The following is an 18,082-nucleotide window of genomic DNA, read 5'->3' as shown; positions in this document are numbered from 1 at the left end:
CCTAAGAAGAGAAAACAGTCAGAATGCCCCACAGTTCCCAGCGCTGCCCAGGGTGAAGCCAAGTGTCTTAGGTGGGGAGAGGAGTAGCAGGGAGATGGGGAGGGGGCTGCCCACCCAAGGCGGCGTAGCGCCCAGAGCCTTTTCTATCGCAGACACCCCATCTGTCTCCCACAGAAGGCTCGGGTTGGAGGGGGGCTGGGGAGGGGTGCGGTGTGGCTGGTGAATCTGTACGGTTTGTGAGCTAGCGTGATGGCAGTGAAGGCCCTGGCTGGGGAGAAGGGTGGGGGTGAGAGTGGGGTGTGTGGTGGTGGGAGGGGTACAGGGCTGCGGCCTTGACTGCGGAGGGCTAGAGGTCAGGAGTTTGGCTGCTGGAGGTGGGGAGGACGATTGGGACACCCCGGGCGATGCTTCCTAGACAGCTTCATGTTTGGCTTTGATTGATAGTTCCCCGCCCCACCAACCAGAGCATGAAAAGTCACACCCCTCCTGCCAACCACCTAATGGATGATGGACAGGCAGCCAGGAGAGCTGTGGGGGTGGGGTGGAGTCCCCAGGACGCCTTCCTCTCCCCTTCCTCAGACCTTCAAAGAATATTTCAGCAAGATCCAGTGTTTACAGAGTGTTTCCTTTCACCTGTAGTGTTTCAACTGACCCCACTCCAGTCCAGGGCTGTAAACACGCTGATGACGTAATGAGGGATGCCCAAGGTTCAGCCAGGATCCCAGAAATGGGAAGGGAAGGGGCCCCAAGCCTGGTCTTCTGTGTGTCCAGGCCCCAGGCCACTCCAAGCTCTCCCTTTTCCTTCTTATTGCACAGCCTTATGGCCAGGCCAGGCCTGCTTTCGAGTGGAGGACTCAGAAAAGCTGTCCCCTCATGTCTGAACAACTTCAGGAGCTACCCAGGCCATGCTGCACACACACAGTCTGGCCACAGCCCCTCCTTCCTGGACACTGACATCCCACATGAGGGCTCTAGCAGCGGTAAAGCAGCTGCCCAAGCAAGGACATTACTTTGAGGACTAAGGGACACCTGCCTCAAACCGTGGTGTTTTCTTTTTTGTGTGTGACTTTTATTTATTTTTTAAAAATTTATTTTTCAAACATTTTATTAGGGGCTCATACAACTCTTATCACAATCCATACATACATCAATTGTGTAAAGCACATCTGTACATTCTTTGCCCTCATCATTTTCAAAGCATTTGCTCTCCACTTAAGCCCCTGGCATCAGGTCCTTTTTTTTTTGTTCCCCTCCCTCCCCGTTCCCCCCTCCCTCATGAGCCCTTGATAATTTATAAATTATTATTTTGTCATATCTTACCCTGTCTGACATCTCCCTTCACCCCCTTTTCTGTTGTCCATCCCCCAGGGAGGAGGTCACATGTAGATCCTTGTAATCGGTTCCCTCTTTCCAACCCACTGTCCTTCTACCCTCCCAGTATCACCCCTCACACCCCTGGTCCTGAAGGTATCATCTGCCCTGGATTCCCTGTGCCTTCAGCACCAGTGTACATCCTCTGCTCTATCCAGACTTGCAAGGTAGAATTCGGATCATGGTAGTTGGGGTGGAGGAAGCATTTAGGAACTGGAGGAAAGCTGTATTCTTCATCGGTGCTACATTGCACCCTGACTGACTCATCTCCTCCCCTAGACCCCTCCACAGGGGATCTCCAGTGGCCGACAAATGGGCCTTGGGTCTCCACTCTGCACTTCCCCAAACCTTGGTGTTTTCAAAGGCTTCATATGCATGTGAAAGCTGGACCCTGAATAAGGAGGACCTGAGGAACAGAATCAGTGCAATTTACAGGTGGAGCTCCTGAAAGTACCATGGATCCCGAAAGAATGAACTGTCCGGGCAGAAGTAGAGCCAGAATGCTTCTTAGGGGCAAGGATGGTGAGACTTTTTCTCCTGTACTTAGGACAGGTCATGAGGAAAGACGGACTAGTCCCTAGAGAAGGACATCATGCTTGGGGGGGGGGGGAGCGAAAAGGAGGGCCCTCCCCAAGATGCTGTGACACAGTGGCTGCAGCCATGGCTTCACTATAAGAACAACTGTGAGGATGGCCAAAGACCAGGCAGTGTTTCCTTCTGTTGCGCACTGGGCAGCTATGTGTCTGCACCATTCAGACGGCACCTACTGACAACAGGAGGGGTCACGGAGGTGGGCCAGGAAAGGAAAAAGCCAGTCCAGAAGGCAGCCCTTTAGGATGGACTCCGGGTTCTGGGGTTCATCCCTAGGGGTCCTTGTGGACCTCCTCTTACCACTAGGCCTCCCAAGAGGGGTTCTGAGGCTACACAGCTCTCTCCTCTCTCTGCCAAGGTGCAGCGGATCGGTTTGAACTAGCAGCCTTGTGGTCAGCAGTTCAACACTTACCGGGCCGCAGCACCACCAGGGCACCTGCCGAGTTTTAAAGCCTTGCAGCGTTTGCATTCTTTACCTAATACTTATGGGACTGTGGCCCAGGGCTTCATTCAAACCCTGTCTCCTCTCTCCCTCATGCTCGGTTCACAAGCGTTTCCTGAGGAATAAGTCGGTTTCTTTAGGCTGCCGTTTAATCTCAGAGCCCTCTGAAACGGGTGCCAAGAGAACCCCAAACAGGGCTTCAGTTATTAAATATAAATAGACAGGGGAGAGAAAGTGAACAGAGAGACTCTCTCTCAGTCCCCGCAAGTTATTAGGAGGAAGGCACTGGTGGTTGCTAAGCAACAGGTCTCCACAGAGGACAAGACACCAAGAGGGAAAGTCTCCTTGGACTGAGTGCTGGGTGGGGGGTGAAGGGCGCTGGGCCGTGCGGACCCCATCAGTTGTGAGTCCTTCCCTCTCGCCGTAAGCTCCGCCTCGGTCAAGGTGCTCAGGATTGGTAGAAGCAGGAAGGCCTGGGGCACCCCTCCCTCCCGCCGGGAGGAGGGAACCTGGTTTCCACAGCAACGCAGAAACAATCCGGGCCTGGTTTCGCTTTTGGCTTCTCTGTGGCTCCCTCATGGAGCAGCTCATAGCATGGACCCCCTTCTCTGACCCCCACCTTCTGGCTTGGGGGGAGGACCATAGGAAGGTTGGATGAGGGACCCCCAAAGATGCTCTTACTCGGCCCTAGTGACCTCTTAGGACTCTGTGGGAGGGGGGTGTAAGTTTTGGGGAAAGGGCTTTCTGGTGTTATCTGACCTCTGCACCACCCAAGGAGGCACAAGAAGCAGGGCCAAATGGTGGCATTCGATGTCCAGGGCCCCCAGCTTGCTTCCTAAAGCTTAGGTAGGGACAGGAGTCGGGGGCAGGGGAGGATGACAAGCTACATCGCTGGTGGCCACCTGGACCCCCATTCCCCTTGACCTGAAGTCCACCGTCGGCAAGCCCCGAAAATGGAGATCTAGAACATTAACGTATGTCAAGTATAAGTGAGTGGCACCGAGGGGCATAATCTGTTTTTCTAATATGACCACAAGCAGAGTGTTAGAAGAATTAGGCCGACAGCTGCTGGTCCCCCCTCCCTCCTCGCTCTCCCTCTCCCTTCCTCCTCCTCGGCGTTTGCTCACACCAATGGCAGCCGAGCCCTGCTCGCGATTTCTCTTAATCTTCCTCCGCCATCCTGCGCTCTTTCCGCAGGCGGTGCTGCGAAGCCGGCAGAGCCCGCGTCACACCTTACTGCTCCCCGAGATTGCTCCACAGAGAGCTCACGGGGCTGGCAATTCGGCGCCGGCGCCGGCTGGCAGCAGTTGGGAGAGGGAAGGAGAAGAGGGAGGGAGGAGGGGAGGGGAAAAAGTTGGCACGGATACCAAGTTTCCCCCTAGAGAGACATGGGGGTGGGGGGGAGGATAGGGCGGAGAGGAGAGAAAATGACACGGAGAAAAGGAAACCAGGAAACGGGGAGAGAGAGAAAGTTCCTTCAGATGTCACACGTGGGCAGGGCAGCTCTAGCCCACCTTACTCATGACCCTCTGATCACACCACCCAGCCCGGGGCCCTGCCCCACTCACTACTTAGTCGACAGACAGGCGGCCACACACCCACTCTCCGCCAACCTGATGTCCAGTGGCGCCCACGCATGTTGTATTTGTGTGTGTGTGTGTGTGTGTGTGTGTGGTGTATATGTGTGTATTCCTGTATGTTGTCTCTGTTTTGGATCGCAGTAGAATGCAGTATGTAAATGAGATGGTTATTACCGCAATGTTCATCAAGCTGAGCCGAGAAGACATTAATAGCCTGATGAATATGCATGTGAATTTGTTAATTAAGTTAATTATTCTGCTGAAAATGCATTCGTCTTCCAAGGACATTTTCCCAATGATTTTTACATGCTCTAGCCATTAGTCATGCTATATTTTATCAGGGAAATGAGTTTGCTTAAGTTGTAAAAAAAAAAAAAAGAGAGAAGAGAAAAATGAAAGATGAAAAAAAATGAAAGAGGGAAAACGTGTTGAAGTTGAGGGTGGGGAAGCATCTGAGGCCACACTGAAGTTTGAGGCCCAGCTGGGCTTTTGAAGCCTGCCCTCGATTTTTATGGGTACCTCGCTCTACATTTTTTTGCCCTTTTTTTGATGACAAACTTTTTTTTTCCAGTGCCAAATTTCCAACACATTAATTAATTGTTGTAGCCAATTAACTGTAGTTGTGCAAATGAGTTTAGCACTAATTACCATGCAGTGCCTGTAATCACATAAAAAACTTGCTGAGAGAGAAGAGGAAGGAGGAATGGGAGAGGAATCGTGGCGTGAGGCAAGGGGGCCCTGGAGTGAAGGAGCAGCCAAGGAAAAGAAAAAAAGGGGTGCGGAAGGAGGCTCCAGTAGCATCTTCCAAGTCACATTCTGGAACACTGAGATAGAGTCACGCAACCTCAGTGGGAGAAGGGGCTGGTGACGAGTGACCCTACCTTTGTCTACGAACTTCTGACCAAAGGACACTGGGCCACAACGGGTTTTTCTGATGGCTCCAACCACGCGGTGAGGGCAGTGCAAATAGTGAAGGCCTCGGGATGTATCGCCACGTCTGGAATTCCTGAGTAGGGATGTTGGAGGCTGCTGGGAGAAGAGGTGCTGTTCCTGAAGGGCCAAGGCTGAGTGGAGAAGAGTGACAGTGCGATCTCAGCTTGATTCTGGAACCATGAATACGTACGTGAGCAAAGCAGTCAGACGAGTCCATGGTCATTGGAATAGGCCAAGGGAGCAATGGTAAAATAACCGTAAGAGCACCAGCTCCAGTAGCGGGGTGGGGGTGGGGGTGGCAGTCTTTAGCCAGACAGAGCTCCCAGGGGAGGAGCCAAGCCAAACCCCTTCTCCTGCAACTTGGCATCGCTAGCATCCACTGACTCTGGGCCGACTCTAGGTTTCCACCTGTCAGCGTCCACTAGTCCTCAAACTCGTTGGAGGGAAAGCAGTGGCAAAGCCACGGCAAAGCACGAGACTGGTATTTTTGCTTCCATTCACCTGGCTTCCTCTTCAGCTGCCCAAGGTGTCTGTGTGTTGATTGAGTAAATGTCAACTTAACCCTTGCTATACTGTGCTTGTCCCTCCAGAAGAGAACACTCATTACAGATTGTTATTTGCATCACGTCAATTCCAACTCCTAGCAACGCCAAGTGACAGTAGAGATGTCCCACAGGGCTTTACTGGCTTTAATCTGTACTGAAGCAGATGACCAAGTCGTTGTCCTACAGAGCCACTGGGTGGCTTCGAACCTCCAACCTTCCTGTCAGCAATTCACACTTAACTATCAAGGCACCAGGGCTCTCTAGTCAATCTAGGTCGTTGTTAGGTTCTGACTCAGCAACCCTACGCTTAACGGCACAGGACACTGCCCAGCTTGTGCCATTCTCACAACTGTTGTAGCCGGTGTCAATTCGTTTTGTTGAGGGGTTGTTCGTTCCTATTCACTGACCCTCAGCTTTACCAAATGTGATGCCCTTCTCCAGGGCCTGAGTCTTGCTTTGGACGTGAGAATATACCCAAAGTACATGCATGAGATGAAACCTGCTCATCTTTACATCTAAAGAGCATTCGGTTGTACTTTGTCCAGAACATGTCTGTTCATTCTTCTGTCGGTCCATGGTATAGTTATTATTCTTTGCCAACATCATAATTTAAAGGCATCGATTTTTCTTTGGTCTTCCTTATTCATTATCCAACATTTATGGAAAATACTATGGCTTGAGTCAAGCTCATCTTGGTCCTAAAGAGCACATTTTTGCTTTTTACCATTTCAGTCTTTTGCAGATTTGCCCAATGCAGTATATTTGATTTCTGATACCACGAGCACTGACTGTGGATCTAAGTAAATCAAAATACTTGACAGCTTTAATATGTTTCATTTATTGTGATGCTATTAGTTCAGTTGTGAGAATTTCTTTGATAGTAAAATGTACTATTTATTCTTTATTTCTTATAAATACAAGTGTTAGGGCTTCAAAAAACTGTGAAAAGTCCCATAATGTTCTTTTTTTTCTTTTTAAAATCATTTTACTGGGGGCTCGTACAACTCATCACAATCCATCCATCCATCCAGTAAAGCACATTTGTACATTTGTTGCCATTGTTCTCAAAACATTTTCTTTCTACTTGAGCCCTTGGTATCTGCTCCTCATTTCCCCCTCCCTCCTTGCCCCTCTCCCTCACGAACCTTTGATAATTTATAAACAGTTGTGAGAATTATTTTACACATTGAGGTGTAATCCAAATCGGAGTCTTTGATCTTCATCAGTAAATGCTTCTTCTTTGCTTTCAGAAAGCAAGGTTGTGCCATCTGGATCTCACAATTCTGATGATTCTTAACCAAGTCGGATATTAGATTCTTCATATTGTCCAGCTCCTCATTTTATTTGCTCAGCATACAGGAGTATGGTGAAAAGATACAATCTTGACGCACATCTTTCCAGATTTTAAACCATGCAGGACTGTCTTGTTCTGTTCCAATGATTATCCATCTGTTGTTAGGTCTTATGTGCAGGTTCCACACAAGCAAGTGTTCTGGAATTCCTATTTTTTTGCCATGTTACCCATAATTTGTTATAATTCATGGAGTAGAATATCTTTGCATAGTCGATAAAACACAAGTAATCACCTTTGTGTTCTCCACTCCCAGCCACGATTCATCTGATAACTGCAATGATATTCCTTATTCTTTGTTCTCTTTTGAATCCAGCTTGAATTTCTGGTAGTTCCTTAATGTGCTGCTGCAACTGGCTTTGAATTATCTTCAGCAAAGTTTTCTTTCTGTGCGACACTAATGCCATTGGGTCAGTAATTCCTACATTCGGTTCGGTTAACTTTTTTTTGGAGAGGCACAGATATTCTTCCAGCTGGTTGGCCAGGTAGCAAGTTGCCTTTCAAATTTCTTGGCATAGATGAGTGAGTGCTTCTAGTGTCGCATCTGTTTGTTGAAACATCTCGAGTGCTATTCCATCAATTCTTGGAATCATTTCTTACCAATGCCTTCTTCAGCACAGGATTTTCCCTTCAATATCCCCGCCCCCCTTTTAAAACAATACTTTATTGTCTTTTCAGTCAAGGGCTACACAGCAGTTTCAGTCCTCGTTCAACAAATTCTACACATACTATTCAGTGACATGGATCACATTTTCCACAATATGTGAACATTCTCATTATTTCTGTTCTGGTGGTTCCGTGGCCATCCCCTGCCCCCTTACATTCTCATTGTTTTAAAGTGATTATTGGCCATTTAATCTCGAAAGGAGAATAGTACTTATGGGCAATAGTCACTATTGGAAAAGCCATCTGCTACTTAGCTACAGGGTGACATCAAGGCTCAAGATTTTAAGCATCTCAAGGCAGTAGTCGTAGAGTCATCCTGTCTCAGTCAGTCCAGGGAGTTTGCACTTGTTTGTTTTAGGAACATGCGCTTCTGTTTGACGTTTTTCTCCCATTCTATCAGGCACATCCATCTTGGCTCTGATCAGAATGGTCAGTAGTGGTAGTTGGGCACCATCTAGTTCTGGTTCCCGAGGAGATGAAGCCTTGGTTTCTGTAGACTAGTTTCTTAAGTCTTTGGTTTTCTTTTTCGTTTTTCTGGTGTGCTTATTACTATTTTGCTTATTTCTTGTTCTATAGTTTTATTGGGACATGACCCATATATCATACAATTCAATAGTTCAATCATATCAAGAATTGTACAATCATTACCAAAGTACATTTTAGAACACCCCCCATGGTTGTCACTTTAAAATCAGTTTTAGTCCCCCCTCCTACATACATTGTTTGCTCCCAAAATCTTCTGAGTCTTTGGTTTTCTTGGTTCTCTTTTGCCCAGGACAAGTAGAGACCAATGGTTTCATCTTAGATAGCTGCTTGTACACTTTTAAGACCTCAGATTTCACCAAATAAAATGTGTTAAATATCAATATCAAGTATTTTAAACACTGAAGTTTTCTTTTTGTGATTATCATCTACCTTGAATCTGATGGCCACATTTTCTACTAGGATGACATGAAAACATTTTCTATTTTTTAAAGCAATATCAACCAATGATATAATATTCAATTTCCTCCTGTAATTTTAACAAAACATCTTCTTGGACAGAATAATTTTTCAATGTCACCTACTGTTTAAGGGGCTTGGCTGCAGAATCCCCACTTTCAGAGTCATTACGTCATCATGCAATAGTGAAGGGCACTGCAAGTGGGAAGAAAATGTTCCAAAGTTGGTTGTAGTTATGGTTGTATAACCCTTAATGTGATTGCATCATTGAATTGTAGGACGTATTTATTATAGCTGAATACTAATTTTAAAAATACTGATTGGGATATAATTTGATCTTTAGGGGTAGAGTTCCAATCGATACACTTGCTTGTCTCCATATTTTTTGGGAGGGAGGGTTTAGATTTTTAATGTCATAGATCAGTGTAGCTTGCCTCTCACTGCTAGGACCCTTCTTGGGCCTAGCTAGTGCCTAGAAGGCTGCTTGCAGTTGGGGCTTCTTCCCCACTCCCTTGGAAGGATCTGACACCAGCCTGAGAGAGAGGCAGGCAGCCACGCTGAGGGAGTGGAAGGGGTCGGAGGCAGCAGGAGCCTGTGCAGGCATGAGTGCGTGTGTGAGCACGCTGGAGGGAGGTTTACAGACCCTGATGCAGGGACAGTCCAGGGTGGGAGAGGAGAGGAGGGAAGAAGCAGTACATCTTTTGTCCTGGCACCTCAGCCTAACCCTACCCAAGGGACAGAAGTGTGGGGTTCGTGGAAAACCCCGATCCCTGGGTCCCAGCCTTCAGGACTGGAACCCTTTGGCGTATACGGTTGAGTCGCAGACCCAGTCTGTGGGGATGCTGGATCTGTCTCCTTTTGAAAGTCCTGGAAGGGTGGGCGGTCAGAAGCAGAAGGGGACGGGTCTCTGCTAGAAGAATTTGATGCGTCGGCTATTGCTGCTGCCGGTGATGACCTCGGCCTTGTGCTCCTGCTGGAGGGCCTGGAGCGCAGCGGCAGGGTGGCCTCATCAGGCCCGTGGAACTCCTTGTCCTTGGTGTCTTCCCCTTTGGTCAGTTCATACAGGGTGAACATGGAGTTGTTCTGGCCACTTTTTGAAGGCCACTGAGAGACGAGTTTCCCCCTTTCTTCTGTCCTCTCCCACATGGTCAGGAAGCTAGACTTGTTCTTATTCAACCACTCAAGGTTCCCGCTCTTCCTCAGTTGTCTACCATGATCGGGATAGATCCCACAGAGAGCCCCGCTGTTAACTGGACGTTGTTGAAGCGCGGGCTCTCCTGAGCGTCCATCACTGTCATGCTGATGTGTGCAAATGGGAGGACAGGACCAGGGTGCACCTGGCTGCTTCAGCTGAGTGTCCACTTTCCACTGTAACGTAAGCATAAATTAGAGCAGGAAGTGATACTGCTCTGGTTACCTGAAACTCGTTGCCATTGTAGAAGCCCAGGAAACCCAGAACCTTCCAGAAAGGAGTTTGTCTCACTTTAAATTTTCAAACTGCTCTTCAGATAGAGAAATGGAACTAATTGTTCAGGTATTTGTTTCACCTTTTTTAAAAATCATTTTATTAGGGGCTCATACAACTCTTATTATAATCCATACACACATCAATTATGTAAAGCACTTTTGTACATTCATTGCCCTCATTATTCTCAAAACATTTGCTCTCCACTTAAGGCCCTGGCATCAGCTCATTTTGTTTCACCTTTTAAGCCTGCATTAATATCTTGAATAAAAAAAATTCAGGTTTTGGCTTCTTTCTTAACACCCTACCAATCCCCCCAAAAAAGTTTTGTTAGTTGATCTTCACATACTGTGTGTTTTATATCTGAAGACACAGGATTCTTTTTCAGTCATTTACTACCTCCAGGGCAGTCTCCAAAGCTTCAGCATGTTCCCCATAGAATCTGGTTGCTACCACCACTCTGCTGCTTCTTTTCTACCCAGCAACCGTATCTGCCTTTGGCTGGGAAATCAGTCATTCTGGGCTAGAAAGCCGCCACATAGTTCAGGACCAACACGATTGATTCTTGGTCTCAACGTCCCTCCTGAAATGGTTGAAGGTTGGCCAATTCCCTAGGTCCAGCAACACTCCTGTGCTTCTTTCCATGCTTCCTGTGTCATTTAATAGTTTGCTTGTAGGATTTTTCAGTATTATAACTCAAAACTTAACATGTTTTTCTTCAGTTATTTCAGCTTGAGAAATTCCCTTGTGAATTTCTAGCACCAGATCTTTGCACATTTCATTATAATACCTCATCTTCTGCCCTTTGAAATCTTCTTTTCACGTCTTTTTTTTTAATTCTCTCTTCCATTTGCTTTAGCTACTTTACATTCAGAGTCTCTTCTGACATCCATTTTGGTCTTTCTTGTCTTTTTAAGGATCTTTGCTTTTTCTTTTTTTTTGGTCTCGATTCAAAGTTTATTGACTGTGCAGCTCCCTGTCCGACATTTCTGTTGTTCACGTGTCCACTGCTTGGGGTCATGATCTTCTGCTCAAAGGCAGGGATGTGCTGAAGCTTTTCCACAAGGCACACATTCACCAGCCGGTGTCCCTGTGGTTGCAGTTTCCCCTCCACCTTGGAGGTGACCACCTGGACTCGGAAGCTGAATGAGCAACAGTTGGGTCGTGTCCTCCACCTCCACGTGCCCTTGCTGCAGCTTCTGCCAGAGGTACTTGGCACTGAGTTCCATTGTGGCAGCCCAGCAGGGACTGCACCACAGCCCTGACCCATTTTCTTATGGATGATTAAAAAAATCATTTTATTGGGGCGCATACAATTCTTTATCAGAATCCAGACATAGATCCATTGTGTAAATCACATTTGTACATGCATTGTCCTCATCATTCTCAAAACATTTGCTCTCCACTTAAGATGGATGATGTTCGATCCTCATCCTACATACAACTTGTCTAGTCTTTAGTCACTACTGGTCACAGCATTAGATCTAGTCTTAAAATGCTCTCCAAATTCAAGTGGGATACAATCAAGGTCATACTTTGTCTCTCATGAATTTTTTTTTTTTCAAGATTCAACTTGAACATGAACAATTGGTGGTCTGTTCAGCCATGTCTACCCTTGGCCTTGTTCTGATGAATTTCTTCACCATCTCATTCCACAGATTTAGCTGATTTCATTCCTATACAATTTTCCCCACAGAGATCCACATCTTTTATGTTGATCAAAAGGTTGTCTGGAATGAATAATTCATTGGTCTTTTCAAAATCCTACCATGAAATCTCTGGTGTTGTTTCTATCACCTAGATCTTATTTTTCAACTTTCAATTATGCCTTTGTTTGTTTGACTTTTGCATTCCAACCATCACTAATTATCAATGCACCTGGACTGTGTGTTTGAACAATTTCAGACTGCAAGAATTGGTAGACTCTTTAGTGTCTGTCTATTTGGCAGTAGTGGCTGGTGCACACATTTTAGTAGTAGGCTTACAAACTGGTCTTCCTTTTGTGAGAGGCCATTGAATCAGCTCGGACCCACAGTAACCCTGTGGGCAACAGAAGGAAGCGCTGCCGGGCCCTGCACCACCCTTACAGTTGGTCCTACGTCCAGCCCGTGTCAATCCATCTTGCCCAGGGCCTTCCTTTGTTTTGTTGTTTTTCCTTGCAGCCCTCCCGCTTCACCAAACATGATGTCCTTCTCCAGGGACTGGTCTCTCCTGACAATATGTTCAAAGTATACAAGACCAAGTTTTGCCGTCCTTGCCTCAAAGGAGCACTCTGGTCATACTTCCAACACAGTTTAGTTTGTCCTTCTAGCAGTCCATGGTATTTTCAATATTCTTCCCCAGCACAATTCAAATGCATCAATTCCTCCATGGTCTTCCTTATTCAATGTCCAACTTTCACATGCGTATGATGCAATGGAGAATAGCACGGCTTGGACTTAGTGCTCTAAGTAACAGCCCTGCTCTTTAATACTCTAAAGAGGTTTGTGCTGCAGATTTACCTAATGCTATACATCTCTTTTGGTGTTGCTTAATCATTTTATTGGGGGTTCGTACAACTCATCACAATCCATACATCCATCCATTGTGTCAAGCACATTTGTTGCCATCATCCTTCTCAAAACATTTTCTACTTGAGCCCCTGGTATCAGCTCCTCATTTCCCCACCCTCCCCACAAACCCTTGATAATTTATAAATTATTATTTTTTCATGTCTTACACTGTCTGATGTCTCCCTTCACCCACTCTTCTGTTGTCCATACCCTAGGAGGGGGCTATATGTAGATTATTGTGATCAATTCCCCCTTCCTCCCCCACCTTCCCCTTGCCAGGGAAGCCAGCACAGGCCCAGTAGGTGCAACTGTACAGCAATAATAAGTAGATTATAGTAAAGTCATAGAGAGCATAAGAGATAGAAGAGAGATTAAAATAATGGAGTAAGACACATTTCATGGTAGCATGCTCACCTTAGCCCTGCTTGGTGGTCCACGTGGAGATGCGGAAGGTGGGAATTACAGGAACAAGCGATAGGGGGAAGAGGACAGGGGAGAGAGTTCTTTATTACTAATCAAGGCTTATATATCTTTGGGGGAGACAAAGCTGGAGAAAAGTCTCTTTATAATCCCACATTCCCTTTCCTCCTGGTATCACTACTCTCATTATTGGTCCGGAGAGGTTTATCTGTCCTGGATTCCCTGTGTTTCCAGCTTTTATCTGTACCAGTGTACATGCTCTGGTCTAGCTGGATTTGTAAGGTAGAATTGGGATCATGATAGCGGGGGTGGAGGAAACATTAAAGAACTAGAGGAAACAATGCAAGAACATTTTCTTCTATTAAATTGGCATTCATGATGCTCAGCTTCCCGACACAACCGCTGAAGATAAAGCGGGTGTGTAAACAAATGTAGTGAAGAAAGCTGATGGTGCCCGGCTATCAAAAGCTATAGCGTCTGGGGTCTTAAAGGCTTGAAGGTAAACAAGTGGCCATCTAGCTCAGAAGCAATAGAGCCCACCTGGAAGAAGCACACCAGCCTGTGCGATCATGAGGTGTCGAAGGGATCAGGTATCAGGCATCATTAGAACAAAAAATCTTATCATAGTGAATGAGGGGGTGGGAGTATAGAGTGGAGACCCAAAGCCCATTTGTAGGCCACTAGACATCCCCTTACAGAAGGGTCTCGGGGAGGAGATGAGCCAGTCAGGGTGCAATGTAGCAACAAACAAAACCTACAACTTTCCTCTAGTTCCTAAATGCTTCCTCCTCCTCCACTATCATAATCCCAATTCTACCTTGCAAGTCTGGCTAGACCAGAGGATGTACACTAGTACAGATAGGAACTGGAAACACAGGGAATCCAGGGCGATGATCCCTTCAGGACCAGTGGAGTGAGTGGCGATACTGGGAGGGTGGGTTGGAAAGGGGGAACTGATTACAAGGATCTACATGTGACCTCCTCCCTGGGGGATGGACAACAGAAAAGTGGGTGAAGGGAGATGTCGAACAAGACAAGGTATGACAAAATAATAATTTATAAATTATCAAGGGTTCATGAGGGAGGGGGGTGCAGGGAGGGAGGGGAAAAATGAGGTGCCGATGCCAGGGCTTAGGTGGAGAGCAAATGTTTTGAGAATGGTAAGGGCAATGAATGTACAAAAGTGCTTTACACAATTGATGTATGTATGGATTGTGATGAGTTGTATGAACCCCTAATAAAATGATTACAAAAAAAAAAAGAACTAGAGGAAAGTTGTATGTTTCATCGGTGCTATAGTGCACCCTGATTGGCTTGTCTCCTCACTGCGACCTTTCTGTGAGGGGATGTCCAATTACTTACAGATGGGCTTTAGGTCTCCATTCCACATCCCCCTTCATTCACAATGATATGATTTTTTTGTTCCTTGATGCCTGACCTCATCCTATCGACACCTTGTGATCACACAGGCTGGTGTGCTTCTTCCACGTGGGCTGTTACTTCTCAGCTAGATGGCTGCTTGTTGATCTTCAAGCCTTTCAGACCCAAGATGCTATATCTTTTGATAGCCAGGCACCATCAGCTTTCTTCACCACATTTACTTATGCATCTGCTTTGTCTTCAGTGGTTGTGTTCAGAAGGTGAGCATCATGGAATGCCAGTTTAATAGAACAAAGTGTTCTTGCATTGAGGGAGTACTTGATTAGAAGCCCAATGCCCATCTGTTACCTTAATACTAAACCTATAAGTATATGCACATAGATCTATTACCCCCATCATATGTATTTACATATGTACATGCCTGTACCAAACTTCTACAAATGCCCATTGCCTCCTAGTTCTTTCCTCTATTTCCTTTTAATTGCTTGTCCCACCATCATGTTCAGCCTTCATTTGGGTTTCAGTAATTCCTCTCTGTTACATTGTCCTTGATCAAGCCCTACCAGGCCTCCTATACCCTCCTCTCCATCGATTTTGGATCACTTGTTTTTCTCTTGTCCCTGAGTTTGTTAACACCCACTTCCTTTCCCTGCCTCCCCCTCTCCCATGTCCCCCCAGAACTGTCAGTCTGTTGTTTTCTCCTCCAGATTGTTTATCCCACCCATTTTATCTAGACAGACCTGCAGAGATAATATGCACAGAAAACAAGACAGAGCAAAACAAAGCAACAAAAGAAAACAAAACAACAACAAAGCCTTTAAATAGTTCAAGGCTTGTTTGCTGACATTTAGGAATTTTTTCTGGTCGAGTCTGATGGGGTGCCATGCCCTGGCCCCAAAGTCTGTTTTTGGTATTTCCTTGGACCTTCCTTTCTCTGCTCCCCTTGCTGTTCTGTTGCACACCCTTAGTGTTTCGTCTCGGTGTGGTGGGGTCAGATCGGGCACAATTCCCGCACTGTGTCTCCAGTGTTGTCCCCTGTGGAGTTATGGGTCAGTGAGGGATGTAGTGTCTTGTAGTGGGGCCGGCCCTATGGTCCTCTCTGTGCTTTGGCTGCTCTGAGTGGGAATATCATCCTCAGGGCTTGGTGGGCCAGGATATGCTCCATTCTCTCTTCTTCTCCCTTTATTTGCTCCTGTGTGGGCTGATCAGCTCTGGGACAAGATCAGAGCACTGATCAGCATTGTGTGCCCTCTCCCTGAGCGGTAGCTTCAGTGCTGTCCTCTGAAGTGAATTCTTCTATGGGGAGGGGAGGCTGTCCACGTAGTTGGAATTGGGGCTGTCCACTATACATCTTTTGCTTTCTTGGCTGCTGCTTCTATGAGCACTGATTGCGGATCCAAACAAGACAAAAACCATGAACAACTTCAACCTTTTCTCCACTTATCACGAAGGTACCTCTTGGTCCAGTTGTGAAGATTTTGCTCCTTCCCACATTGCATTACAATCCATATGGAAGGCAATCTTTGATCCTAATCAGGAAGTGCTCCAATTCCTCCTCATTTTCAGCAAGGAAGGTGTGTCGTCTGCACGTCACGTATCACTCGATAGATCTTGAAATGCTTATTGTTTATGAAATGTCCTTTTTGACAATGAATGTGACATCATTCCTTTTCAACTTGTCATTCCAGCACAGCAGACCCTGAGATTCTCTTCATTCAAAGTGGCCAATCCCAGTCCATTTGGGCTCACGAATGCCTAAGAATATCAGTTTTTAAGGATTCGATATCATTTTGACAACTTCCAAGATTCCTACACTCGTAGTCCTATTATTCATTAATGTTTGCAGTGTTTCCCCCTCGTTTTGAGTCATGCCACATGTGGTAGATACATAATTTCATGTCAACTTGATAAATAAATACAGGGGTGGAGTCTGGCCTGTCAATCAGGTCACAGCCTGATTGATGCCTCCTTGTGGGCATGGCCTTCTCATGAGGATTCTGGGAACGTCCTTTCTCTTGATTCTGCCATCAGAAGAGGCATGCCACATTCTCTCTCTGCTTCACATTCTCATTGACAAGTCACATGGAACCACGCTGATGGCAGCCAGAGCCTGGCGATGCTTCCACTGCCATTGAATCCATAAGACTTTCCACCCACCACCTTGTGATCTTCCTGCATTCGGCATCATTGCATGTGCTGCATGAGTCTCAAGAGGAATTTATGGACTAGTATTGGACATATGGGTTAATGTCGGAATTATGGACTTGATCTGGACTGGGCTGGGATGTTTTCTCAATATACAATTGCTTTTTGATATAAAGCTCTCTCTTCCACACATGAGTGTCCCTAGATTTGTTTCTCTAGTCAAGCCGGACAAATACCCGACGCGTTAGCAAATGAAAGCTTTACTCCATCCCTATCGCTAAGGTCGACTCTACTCTGAGAGGGAGCCCTTCTCAAATCCTGAGTGCCTTCCAGCCTGAAGGGTTTGCCTTCCAGCCTTACGTTGGACAATGTTCCACTTCTAGTCCAGGGTTTTACCTGCCCGGATCACCAGGTCCTCCCTATCGCTCAGTCTGGAAGCTCTGATGAAACCTGTTCTCCATGGCTGACCCTGCTGGCAATGGAAATGCCAGTGGCATAGCTTCCAGCACCACAGCCACAAGCAGGCCAAAACTGACAGTCAAGACGTATACCCCATGCTATTCAGACCTTTCCTCAGAAGGTTCTCGACTCCGCATTCCTGAGGCCAACAGAATCTAAAGGCTGAATCCTCCCTTCCCTAGTCCAGGTTCCAGAACTATGACCATAGAGCTCATGGGCTTTATTTAGCCACGTCAGTCTGCTCTTCCTTGGCAATGAGAGGACAGTCTCGAGGGGGCAGGTCATGATACTGCTGCTCTCTTAACCCATGAGTCAAATACACGAACTTCAAAGATAAGTATTGATCTGCACTGGCCAAAGGTTTTCCTCACTTCTAACACCTTTCTCCTGATACCACGCATATCTGCTTCCCAGCAACCCTGTTCTAGTGGGAAGGGCATTCTGTCGGAGAAAGCAAGGCACAGTGGCAAGACCCTGCTTTCACAGTCAAGAATTGTGGGTCCAGGCTCTTTGACATTTAACAGCATGTGATCTTGGGGGAAAATATGAACTATTTTGAGGCTCAACCTTCCTCATCTGTAAAGTGGAGAAAATAACAAAACCTACAGGTTAAGGAAGAATAATTACACATATAAAACATCCAACATACCAGAAGAAATGAACGATTTCTCTCATTGCTAGTGAGTACAAAGTGATATAAATTTGCTGATGGGAAAGTTCATAATGTTAAAAAATATCTTTATGTTCAAACAAAAACATGTTATATTCACTAATGAATTTGTAAAAGTCTCAAACTGGAATCAACCCGAATGTTTTCCAATAGGTGACAGGTCCACCAACCCGTGGCTCATCTACACTAAAGGAGTTGACACTGGTCAATGACCCTGTGCGTCAGAGTGGTGCCCCACGGGATTTTCAACAGCTGATTGCCATGGGAAGCAGACTGCCAGACCTTTCTTCCAAGGCACCTCTGGGTGGATTGTTAGTTGCCAACCTCTGAGTTAGCAGTTAAGGATGTTAAGTATCAACACCAACCAGGGACTCCTGAGATGTGCGTACCACAAAACAACAATACCACTTGTATGGGTCTTCAGGGAATTATGTTGAGTGGGTGTGGGTTAGCCAATTTAAAAAGGTTACACACTGTGTGACTCCATTTTTTCAATGGCAACATGTTAGAAATGGACGGCAGTACAAGGTGACCACTCATTAAGGAGGCGCTCTAGGCGTGACCATAAAA

At 46.3% G+C, this 18,082-nt stretch overlaps 1 pseudogene; it reads right to left on the bottom strand.

The window, feature by feature from the left end:
• Positions 1–10,836: 10,836 nt before the first annotated feature.
• Positions 10,837–11,278, bottom strand: LOC142458724 (bolA-like protein 2 pseudogene; annotated as a pseudogene).
• Between the last annotated feature and the right edge of the window lie 6,804 nt (positions 11,279–18,082).

This window comes from Tenrec ecaudatus, chromosome 10, assembly GCF_050624435.1.
Source record: "Tenrec ecaudatus isolate mTenEca1 chromosome 10, mTenEca1.hap1, whole genome shotgun sequence".
In the NCBI taxonomy this organism is placed as follows: Eukaryota; Metazoa; Chordata; class Mammalia; order Afrosoricida; family Tenrecidae; genus Tenrec; species Tenrec ecaudatus.
This window is presented reverse-complemented; position numbering and strand designations above follow the sequence as displayed.